Here is a 12,194-nt window from a genome sequence, read left to right as displayed (position 1 = left end):
CATACTGTCACATGTCTCCACTATTTCATTTGGTTTAAATGTTCCTTTTAAATCTTTCACTAACTCTTTTAGAGTTTGGTTTCTCAAGTCTACATTTCTAGGTGATTTAGGGGGAGACACACCCTGAAGAGCCCACGTCAAGGGGAATCACCCACATATCGACGTGCCCACAAGCATGCGGAAGCGTATCTCAACATATCACGAGGAAACAACAAGTAGTGTGGGGCTAAAAAATGGAGGGCCCCTCTTGAGGGCCTGAGTGTATTGCGAAGGTAGCACGAAGGCACATGAGCATAACACGGCACGAATGCACAAGGCACAAGGTTCGCGGGCACACGATGGCACAATATCAACCTACTCTCCACCAGGACATGACACCGTGGGTGAGGTAAATTCTCATGGTTTCTTTAATAAGCTTAATCCTTTCATCATTCTCTCAAATATTAATACCTGAAATATTAGAGACATATCTTTTTGCAAGATTTAGTCTTCTTTTCTTCACCCAACTATACAAGTCCATTATATTTTTAAGTGGTCTTTTTCTCTATCTAAATCCTATTGGAGTTTCTTTTAAGCGCAATAATTTTTCTTGCAATGACTGATTAGAGTTTTCTAGATTATCAACCTTGTCCGTTAGCTACTCAAAAATAGTTTTTTGTGCCAATGTTAATGCTTCCTTCATTTCATACATTTGTTCTCTAAACGTAAAAGATGCAGAATATAACCTCATGCAATAGCCAAGCATCCCATCACAATCATCTCCAACATACCTTATGAAGTTGTGAATATTGTAAAAAGGAGGATGTTTGCCTGTAGAAGGGTCCGAAGATAAATATTTTCATCCATCCATAAGTCTACATGCTTCTTTCCTTGTAATCGCAACTTGTTAGCTTCATCCTTGTCCAACAATGCTCGATAGTGTATACTCCTCCAAGATGAATAGACATGATCTAACTGAATAGTAAGTTTATACTTGCATGGTGGAGTTGTGCTTGTATTGCTAGAAGAGGTACTCGTAAATATTTTGATAGGGAACCCTAAATAGGGCAATAATATCACAAAGAAGGAAATAGAACCACAGGAAAGAGAGGTGCAGAAAATGAATGTTGAGGAATAAACAAGCGGTGTCTTTTGGTGCAAAAATTCAAAAATACAAGATTTTGCAATTTCCAAGAGAATAAGACTAAAAAGGTGACACTTAACGTCCATTAAAGATTGAAGATATTTAATACCCGACCTCTTAAATAAATTATACATTCTCTCATTAATCACATTTAGGCAACCAAATTTAGAGGTTTTTTTCTTCTAAACCTCTTCTAATTAGCAACTTAATCATTTTCTTACGAGTGCCGTTTTGAAACGTTTTTGGCACTAATGCCATGACCACTCCTACCTCCTGTTGCACCATCCACTACTTCTCCTATTTCTCATCTTGTGTCTATGCCTATGCCTATGCCTATGTGTATTTCTGCTACGGTTATCAGACCATTTGTAAAACTGATTATCGAAAATATAGTGGAGGAAATTTCAGATAACTTAAAAGACCTATAAATTAAGATGACTAGAATGGAGTAGTAGTAGCCACTTAGTCTAGCTTCAATTTGAGCCCCAATTTCTTCTACTCTTGCAAATTCTTCTAGGAATGATCGTGTTTGCCATTTCATGTGGTGTGATAGTCCAGATCATGAGTGGAACGATTGTCAAGATTTTGAATAGGTGAAAGGTTTTGGGTTTTTAATTTGTTCTACAAGTAAGTATTTTTGGCTTTTGATTATTAGTTGAGTAGGAGAAATCATTTCAGTACTTTGCTTTTGATTTTTGTTGCATTTAAAGTAGGATAGGATCAAGAAATCAGAGTGGAAAGCTTAGGGTTCGCTGCTGTAAAACAAGCCTTAACAGGGCACAAATAGGAAAAAAATGGAAAAAATAGAGTGCTTAGATGTGCTGGAGTCGCAAGGGAGTTCGAGAAGATTAAGGTTGTGCCCAACAAGGGTTTAAGGCTCGGGAGGCAAGGAAAAGCCTCATTTGCAATCTTAGCTTTGTGTGTGTGTGTGTGTGTGTGTGAGCACTTGCACGCCACGAGCTCACATCGGATCGATCGGAGCATGTTAGAGTTTTCTATGGGATTCATGTATATGAGACCCTTGGTCTATACCCTTGCTTGAACTCTTGGAAGGTCTTGTAGGTGATGGTAGCTTGAGTGTGGAGATTTTCATTAAATTATAGTCGATGCGTGTTTCAACCGATGGAATCGAATGGGCTTTCTAATGTCCCGATTCCCAGAATTGGATATCTAATTCTATGGAATTAGACGCTCTGACCAAAGACCTTGTCTAATTCAAAAAATTGGACATTGGACTTGCCATGTCACCACTTGGACAATCCACCCCTGTCCGATTCCGAGAATTGGACAAGAGGAAATCAAACACACCACCTCATTCAATCGAATGCTCGACCCATTCGATCGTGACAATCGGACCTAGTGACCTGTCCAATCAAACACCTATTTGAATTAGACCGAGCAGCCATGTCCGATTCTGAGAATCAGACATATTCAATTGGACCACCCCACACTGTCTGATTAGACACACCTTGTTTGATCAGACAATCGGACCTGAATCTTGTCCGATTTTCTAAAATCATATACTGGTAAATCAGACGTTTGATTTTCAAAATCCAAATCTGGTAATCAAACATAGCCAGAGAGAGAAAATCTAGAAATTTGACAAATCATGACCAGTGAAGAGTGTGACCCACACCGGAAGAACCCACCAAATGCCTTACAAACAGTTACAGGTCTAGGAATCGTGGCCAAATAGCTAGGAATTGTGCGGTAGCACATTCCACAAACTTGGCGTGCTTAGTGCTATAGGCTAATTGTAAGACTCCAAATTGACCCTAAACAAGCTGAATGACATAGCGCAGGAAAAAACCTTGTAAGCCAGCGCGAGGATAGCCAAAAACCGAACATATAAGCCTATCAGGCCAAACCATAAACGACAATGCTAGAGCTTCTTAGACACTGTTTTGTCATCACTCCAATTTCCAACACTTGAAACACACTTAAGGAGAGCTAAAAGCCTAGTTGCGCATGGTGCACGGAAAAGAATACACATGCACACACATGCACAGAGTGAGGGTAAGTTGAGGAGGACTGGTTGTAATTAACAAGGAACTCACTCAGACATAAAAACTTGAAGGAACCCACCAGTAAGAGAAGATCCCAAGATATAGACCAGTGATCAAATCTCCAAAAGTAGGACCAAGCGAATAACACAACTGAAAAGCCGAACGCAGTAAGGACCGACACTATCGAGGAAATGGATCTACCTGACCTCATCAACCTAATTGACAACTTGGTAGAACATGAAGTCTTAGACATGGAAGAGGGCAACTTAGACCGTAGAAGTAATGAAGAACTTTACCTAGGAGATTTTTCTAAGGCTATCCAGCAATTACTGAGCAAATATGATGCTCAAACTCAGCTAGAACACCACGGTAGACCTGTAGAGGACATCATAGCAAATCTTGAGGAGAGGAAGTTAGCACGCAAGGCTCTACAAGGCATAATCACATACAACCAGGATCAGCAAACTAGAATCTTATGCTAGAGCATGGGAATGCGAGAGATCCAAAGAGTGCTAGCCCTAGCAGACAAATCGGATAGAGCGAGAGAGTGCTAGAAGGAGACCTCATGCTTAGCGAGTTTCCAACAAAGCAGCTACTAGATAACATAGTAGCAGCGCATAGCACTACAACATTAGCAACATTGCTACTGGCAGGGTTAGGAGTCAACTAAGGCTCTAAGATCCAATAAAAAATTATTGTGGTATTGAAGCAGCTATGGACAAATACTAAGCAAATGACGACCCATACAGCTTTGTGGAGAAGTTCGAGCAGGTCTGTGAGGCCAATGGCTTCACTGATTCCACTCAATGCTCACAAGCTTTTGGTCAGTGCTTAGGTGACAAGGGTCATGGACCTGGTATATGAGTTTGGATGCTGCGGAGTAAGCCAATTTCAATGGCCTAAAAAATCTCTTCATTAAGAGGTTTTCCGAACTTGGATACACCGATAACCTGCTAGTGCAACTTATGAACATCAAGCAGAGAGAGAAAGAGGACATCTAAGATTATGTGACCCACGTGAGGAGCCTCTTCAAGAGAATCCATATGGGTGAGAGGCCAACCAAAAGAGCGATGTCCATGGTATTCATTAATGGAATACGAAGTGAAGAGCTCTACAAAGCCTTGGCCGGCAACTCAAGCTTGCAGCAAGACACGCATGCAAAGATCTTTGAAGAAGCTATTAGAGTGGACAACCAGCTCAAGGAGAGAAGCTCCAGAAGCTCAAATCGAGAAGATTCTAGTACCAGGGATTCCGAGAGGGCTTCAACACTGACTGAGAGAGATCAAACCCAAGTTCTTAGGATAAAGGGAAGGGCACTAATTTAGGACAAGAGCTAGTAGAGATGAAGATGGAAATAGCCAAAATGCAAGAGATGATGAGACGACCAATGTACCCACATGTCCAATGTGTGCATTTTGGTGGAAACCACCTGCCAGTTGAGTGTCAGGATCCTAGGTCACGACCTTGCGCTAATTGTGGTAGGTTCATCCATGACATCATACATTGTTGACTACCTCAGAGACTCCCATACTCGAAGTCTTACAGTCAGCCTTACCTTGTGAATAGGCCCCCAAACTTCTTTGGAAGGGGAGCCCCATTGGCCTTCGTAGCACCTAATGATGCTAAGCCGACCATCCCTAGGATGGAGATAAATCCTACAAGTATCCTTAGACCACCTAGACCCTACATAACTCATCCACCAAGTGATACTCTAGTCCACTACATGGAGAAGTAGAACGGCAATGAGCCTTATGTAAACCCTTATGTGTCATACGATGAAGAAGGCAATGTAGTCCTTATGGACTATTGACCACTACCCGTGATGGTGTTAGGTAGAGGGAGAGGCAGAAGCCTAGGAGGGCAGACACAAGAGCCAATCATGTGTTGGACTTGTAGTCACCCATGACACATTTCTTTGTGCTGCCTCGAGAGGGAGCAAGCTAATAGAGACAAGGCTGACCTAAGATGTGTTGAGTGTGAAATCACTCATCCCTTTGTCGATTGCCCTAGAAGGAATCCATCCTCTAGTTCGACAAACAAACCATCAGTCCCATTGGATTTGTTTGATATCAAGACACTCGATGGGGAGGCCATGCCCATCTCATTGCATGTCATGACCCACATGTAAACAAAGCAGGTCGGCATATCATTGCCAAGGCCTAACAATCTTGACGCAACCTCAATTGGAAAGAAGAGTTGGAGATGAAGGAAGAAGAGATCATATGCTAAGGTCACACTAAAAACTGAAAGTGCCATGACACTACCTGCTGGATAGAAGGTCATTGATGCAAAGGCAGAAACATCAGCTCTGAAGACGGCTACGATGGGAAGTGCTAGGGTTGGGGAGTATCCCAACCCAAAGCACCAACTTGAATCCATCGAAAAGGTGAAGGAGTGGGTGAAAGAAGCCCAAGATCACCTCAAAGACGTCGAGCCCATACTAGAAGATGAAATCAATGATCTCTCAAGCATAAGCATACCAGTCCCACCCCCATGACTAAAATGGAGGAATGTGACTACACCATAAGTTGTGCTGCATAGACAAAATATAAATGCTATGGGCCAGCAAATTAGTCAAAGCCATTGGCCAAGAACCGTGGGGTCAGAGGCAAGCAGCTAGCAACCTCATTAATACATTGGTGACTACCCCTGTGACTCTAAGCCTAGGAGACTTACTCATGCAGCATCCAACACTATGGCAAGAGTTGAAACAATGGGTCAAAGAATCAAATGAGCAAGCTGCCACAAACTTGCATGAGCACGAGATGGAAATGCAAATACCTAGCCTAATGCTACACTCTGTACCTAAGTCCTTGCACATGAATGCCTTTTGGAAGGCACAAAGATGCATGCAATCCTTCCAATCTTAGCTCTTGGAGATGTCACAAGAAAGGGAATCATAGACACATGAGCGGGAGTTAGTGTGCTAAGCCATGTGGTGCTCCAAACTTGGGGTAACCCATCGGTTGAGATTGCTAGGTTGTTCAACATCAGATGGCTAACAGAATGATGATAAAACCATTCGGCATGTTAAAGAATTTGCCGATGAAGATAGCAGGAGTCTTTGTTGACTTTATAGTCATAAAGGGAGTGGACTAGGATATCTTGCTAGGCTAACCTTGGATGCGCAACACGAGGATCATAGAAGACTGGGGCAATGGTCTCATCTTCCTAGGCATTCAAACGGAGGATGTCAGGGTAGAGATGGACACTTGGAAGACTACGTCAATTGACCTAGATGCCATCTCCACCATGCTGAAGGGTGATGGCTAGATTAGGAGATCCTATGGGGCCTTAACCAAGTATATCCCATGTCTTGAGGATGAGCGACATCGGATGCATGTTATTGCTACCATCGACTTGCCATTCTCGGACAATAAGGAGTACGAACAAGCCATCAAGGCAATTGGAAAGACCAAGGACACACCCTCAGTATGAGTCTATAGCATGATAGCTAGAAGCTTAGGTGTAAAACCCAACCCTATCACATTCCAAGTCCCAAACAATAGAGGAGAGCTCCTGGAAATCCTAAGATATCTGACCAGCAAGTTGGCTGAAAATTTGACAACTAATGTTAGGCCACTCCATGATCTCTTGGATGAGCCTGAATGGCGATGGTCCAAGATGCACAATTTAAACTTAATGTATAATTGGGCTTTAGTCCTTGACCAACAAGAAGAGATGTATCAGAACATGGAGAATGATGAGCAGTTAGACAAAGATAGCTCTAATAACGAATATGAAGATTGTTATTCCTTCAATGATGAGAGTGAAGCCCCCACGCCAGCAGATTGTGAAGAGACTTTAATAGACTTCTTCAATGAAGTGGGAGCATCGGAGTCTTATCTCAATTTAGTAAATATATTCAACACAGCCGTGCTGTATCAGGAAATCATCAGAGAGAACATGGAATATTACACTACTGAATTTGATGATTTTGAAGCTCAGGTAGAGAAAGAACGGGTGACATTAGATCAGAGAGACTCTGTTCATCTCTTTGATTGCACAAAGGACAAGAAGAAGAACAACATCCTGTATAAACGTTATCTCCTTCTGACGGGCCCTTATAGGCCGTTTTGGTGTCCAATGCACAAGAAGGAGTGCAAGCTTGTGTCAGTGGAGATGGGGTTCATCCTGTACCTGCATTGTCTATATAAGAATCTGCCCAATACAAATGTTGAGTTATTGTATGAGCCAGAAGAGGAGACAGAGGATGAGGGCTCGGATGTGGAAGGAGACATTGAAGGAGTCGGAGTGGAGGAAGAGTTCTCGCCTACTGAGGAAGATAATGAGACCAAGGCAATAAGTCTCAAAGATATCAAGAATAAAGTTGGCTCCACAGTACACAGGGGAAGTTGGTGTTGTTGACACTTCGCTCCAACTGCTTGCTCTTCCTGAGTTTCAAATTGAGGGAAAGCAGTATCTGTTGCTTAGCGACATCCAGAAGGTGTTCTCTATCAAAGAAGACTTCGCGCTTGCAGCAATTGCAAGGAGCGCAAAGGAGGAGGACGGGTTCATTTCCGACGATGATATGGAAGACCTATCACTAGAGGAGAATTTTGATGCAGGTCAGTGCCTCCTTTTGTGGTTCAACAGGGTGAAAGAAGACAGGGAAAGAGGCAGAGTGCCAAGTGAGCGGGAGTTTAGGCAGTTTTAGGAAGTTATGGGCTATGACAAGTTGCAGGAAAGCACTGCTCATTTCCTGGAGGAACGTCAAGGGGAGAGTGTGAACCTTCAGAATGAGAAAACCTTCCTCTATGACGAGAAACTGGAGGTGATGCTTACTTTGCTTTCATCGTCTGCTTTGATTAGATTATGGTGGAGGTTCTTATTCTTCTCACTGTAATTCGGATTTGGTCTATTTGGTTTATTGCAGAGGTTGTTCGGAGAAGTGGATGAGTTTCTAATCAGGCACAAAAGAGAGTTCCATAGACGCAATGTAGCTCTAAGGTACTATGTGAAGGGGCTTGCAAAATCGAAGGTTTTAGTGCACCACAACAACCTCAATGATGAAGGTGTTGTGGCCACATTTTTCTTCAAAACACTCTCCCGGTTTCTCAGTGGATAGCCTATCCCTAGCACCTACGAGAAGGTAATTTTGGTAGAGAAGTTCACAGCCTAATTTTGGTAGAGAAGTTCACAGCCCTGGATGTCTTTGGCTACTAGCCTGCGTCCCGATGCTCGAGAAGGGGCTATTTTAGTGCCTATGTAGGGCTTGCGTTAGCATTAGGAATAGAAGATAGTGAGCAACTGGAACCCTATGGAAAGAACCAGTTAATACGACTCAAGAGAAAACAAGACCAACTTTTACTAGAATATAGACCAACTGAGGGGCAAAAAGATGTATGATGTATTCCACAACATTTCATTACACATTGTTAATACAGTCCATTGCTTTGTAAGTGGCTTTTTGGTTACAATGTGTTCACTGCATCTAACTACAATTCCTTCACCCACCGATGGTTAATAAAGTGGCGTTCCTGTCTCCATCTTTGTTGTGATTGAAGAGCATTTGAGTTTCTGAATGCTTGAATCTTCTTCTCCCTTTTTGATTGAACTTCCCTCAAAGCTTGCACAATCTTTGATGAATGTAGAGTCTCTTCTTTGTGAAGCTGTTGCATTATTCATCTGTAGAACCATTGGAAGAGTTCACGAAGGCTATTTCCTCTATGACTGCCACCACCATGTTGAGTATGTCTGAAGTATGCATTGCATGCCATATAATGCGACTTCTCCATTCCCTGAGTGCTCCATATGTTTGGATCACCGTACTTTTGAATGAAGAATGGTAGATGATTATAGATGATGTGCTGACATACAACAATATCATATGTTTTAGAATTATATCCTAAGATGCAAAATGATGTAGGCCAGATTTTGAAGCTTACCATGTAATGTGTTATGTTGTTTTCTGTCCAGGCTGCGATAAACTATTTTTTGAATTGTCGAAGGTGTGTTTGAAAAACCTTGATGTCCAGAGTCGACCAGGACTCCTTGTCGCACATCTTGAAGATGTTGTCCACTGCACGCCATACCTCCACCTTTGCATTTCTGGATGCAGCCTCATGGTCCTTAACTGCAATGTGTAGTTTCCTCCATTGCTTGTACTCTATCTTGCTGACGTGGTTGGATGCACGCTTTTTAATTGTGTTGGTCTCGATAGGAACCGCCTTGCCTTCACTCCACCTATAGAAACCTTTCTAGGAAGATGTTTTTCATTGGTGGAGAGCTTCTGGTCTTACTCAATTTGAACATTTCCTCCATGAAACTGCATACTGGATAATACCTTTTCAATAGTAGCAATGCCATCATGGCGTTCAGACTGATTTTTGATTTTCCATACAAACCCAATGTATAGGTTGATTAGTTTCTCTATGACACGACATAGAGCGTGCATAGTACAAATGTACACATTTGTCAATGGTATATCAAAAATAGGTTGGAAGCTCTTATCTAGCAATTGCCAGTCGGGTGGCTTTGTCCACCACCTGTGATCAAGGGTTTTGCAGGCTCCATGCAGTATAGGCATGGTAAGGTCAAGGCTCCTTGATTGCAATTGTATAAGCATTATAATGTCTTTAAATCAGAGGCCAGGTGCCAAACAACTTGAAAGGTGCCTCTGTCTCCAACAGTAAGAGTCCTTTGCCCTCGCATATGCCCACTAATAAGATCAGGAATGGGAGTTTGTTGGAAGACCCATTCCAAGACATCATGGTCCTTAGTTAAAACCTACACCAAATCAAAATAATACATCTATTAGATTGAGTGTATAAACCACACTTTATTCACAAGAAAATGACATGGCAGTACATACAAGAAAGCAACCGAGCCACCATAGATTCATTTCTAATTGTACTGAGAAGTATAGTGGATCATCCTTGGGCAATTTTCCCATTGCTCTACCCATCAATGTTATGGCTACTCTTTCCATCTTCTTATCATTCAGGATCTCACACTCGTCCATCTTCAGAACAAAGTTGAGAACACCGTTTGTTTTAGCATGTGTGATATTGTAAAACTCAACCATCCTTCTCTGCAAACAGCTCCAACTCCATGAAGATGTTGTTGTGTTCATCATATTAGACAGTGCCTCGTTTTCCTTTGTATTCATTTGTAATGTGGCACGGGGATCCAACATAGTCGTTTTGCTTCTCGTTAAGTCTCTTCCGAAGCTTCCAAACATCTGTAGTGGTTGGTAGAAGTTTTGGAGTGATTCCTTTAGCTTTGAATGTAGACTTGACAGTCTTATGTAAGAAGGCATATCCTTTCCGACTAATACCACTCTCATCCATAGTGCTCTGTACATTCTCAGTGGATATGGTGTTGTTGGTAATAAACTGATCCACCACCTCCCTTTGCACAACCTTAAATTTCTTCTCTTGTAGTAGTTCCTTTGCAACCTAATCAGAGGTTTCATTTGCATTGCTGGGTTGCTATTTGGGTTGATATTCTCCTTGTCGCGGGCTGCAATACAACCCTGCATGCAGAACCCCAGTGTTAATGTATGGAGGAGCCAGAGGGAAGAAGGCACATAGAAATCAGAGGGCACATAGGAGCAAGAGAGTACATAGAATCAGAATGCTTACCTGATTTCTTTGATCCTTTTCTTGAGTCCTCCTGAACCAACCTTAAGATCCTCTACGTTTTGCAACTTTCTTTTCCTTTGCCGAGGTCCAATAGATGTTTTCTTCATTCTGTATTGTTCAACTTGCTTTTGTAGCTTGTTGATCTCCTTTTCCTGGTGCTTGATCTTTTCTTCTTGCAACTTCCAAAGGTCTCTAAGGTGACAAAGATGGGTATTTTGAACCTGGAACATCTCTTTCTCAACTGTAGGGGTTACTGAAATTGATTTGCAGTAGCCCAACAAACCTTTCTGTCCATCTCCAACAAACCTGAGAAGTGAGGTTGGGCTTGAGAAAGGTGGGTTGGCTGCAGGTTTGAGGATCATGTGGGTAAATAGATCCATCACACCATATATCCACATTCTTGGCTCCAGAACATCTTAGAGCATTCCTTTCATTTGCTGATACAAAGCTGCCACCACAACGTTTTTGCACTAGAGCGTAACTAGGTTCAAGGTCAATATGAAGATGGTACTTGGCATTGTCAACATGGACATGGGAGTCCGCCATTGCTAATAGAGGTAACAACAGCCCAGTAGACTACTATTACCAACAAAGGGAAAAGTTCAGTAGACCACCATTGCCAGGAGGGTGGGAGGGATTAGAGGGGTTTAGTGGAGGGAAGGGTGAAGAGGTCAAGTGGGACTTTCCTAACTACAGATGGCATTGAATGTAGAGGGGTGGCATAGTATATGGCATTGAAAGTTTACAGTGCTCTTACTCCCTAAATATTCCTGACTTTAAATTTTCCAGTCATCAGTGTGGGCCGTCGTTATCCACAAAAGGTGTTACTAACTTTTTCAGGTGGCTAGTTAAACACACCTATTTTATTCCAGAAAATGAAGATTTTGGTATTTTTCTAAAGAGATAATGATGCAAATACCCATTTTCTTACAAGGCCCTCCTTTTGACCTCCAAATAGCTCTAATGTGTGATATTTGAGCATGTTTACCATAGACACAATGAACACAATGGTCAAATTCAGCATACCTCAAACACGACAAATAACCCAAATGAGAAAGCACTTTCATTCCAATTTGAGTCATGTGTCCCAATCAGCCATGCCACAATGAAACACTCGCCTGCTCGATAATGACATCAACATGGTCATGCACACTAGATACATACAATGGATAGAGGACGTCACTACTGATAGTTCAATAGTAGAGTGTGCAAGCTCATCCCAATCCTCTCCCTTAATATCAGTTGGTCGTACCCCTTTTGTCTTGATAGGATTTACATGTTTCTTCTACACTTAGACATTGTAGCATTGCTTCTGCCATATGGCAAAGTTATATGCACCCTCTAGCTTCTTAATATGCAGTAGGTTGCTAGTATCACTATTACTAGCCATGATTGCAGTCCAAAATCACAAGAAATGTCACCGAGAAGGCAAGCCCAAAATATCACACAATTGACCAAGAAGAGATGAAAAATCCAACT

At 42.1% G+C, this 12,194-nt stretch overlaps 1 pseudogene; it reads right to left on the bottom strand.

Moving 5' to 3' along the window:
• Positions 1-9,238: 9,238 nt before the first annotated feature.
• On the bottom strand, positions 9,239-11,261 carry LOC148029244 (uncharacterized; annotated as a pseudogene).
• Between the last annotated feature and the right edge of the window lie 933 nt (positions 11,262-12,194).

Source organism: Lygodium microphyllum, chromosome 11, assembly GCF_053477565.2.
Source record: "Lygodium microphyllum isolate KBCC chromosome 11, Lygodium_microphyllum_v1.1.10, whole genome shotgun sequence".
In the NCBI taxonomy this organism is placed as follows: Eukaryota; Viridiplantae; Streptophyta; class Polypodiopsida; order Schizaeales; family Lygodiaceae; genus Lygodium; species Lygodium microphyllum.
Note: the sequence above shows the minus strand (reverse complement) of the source record. Positions and strands in the feature narration are given on the sequence as shown.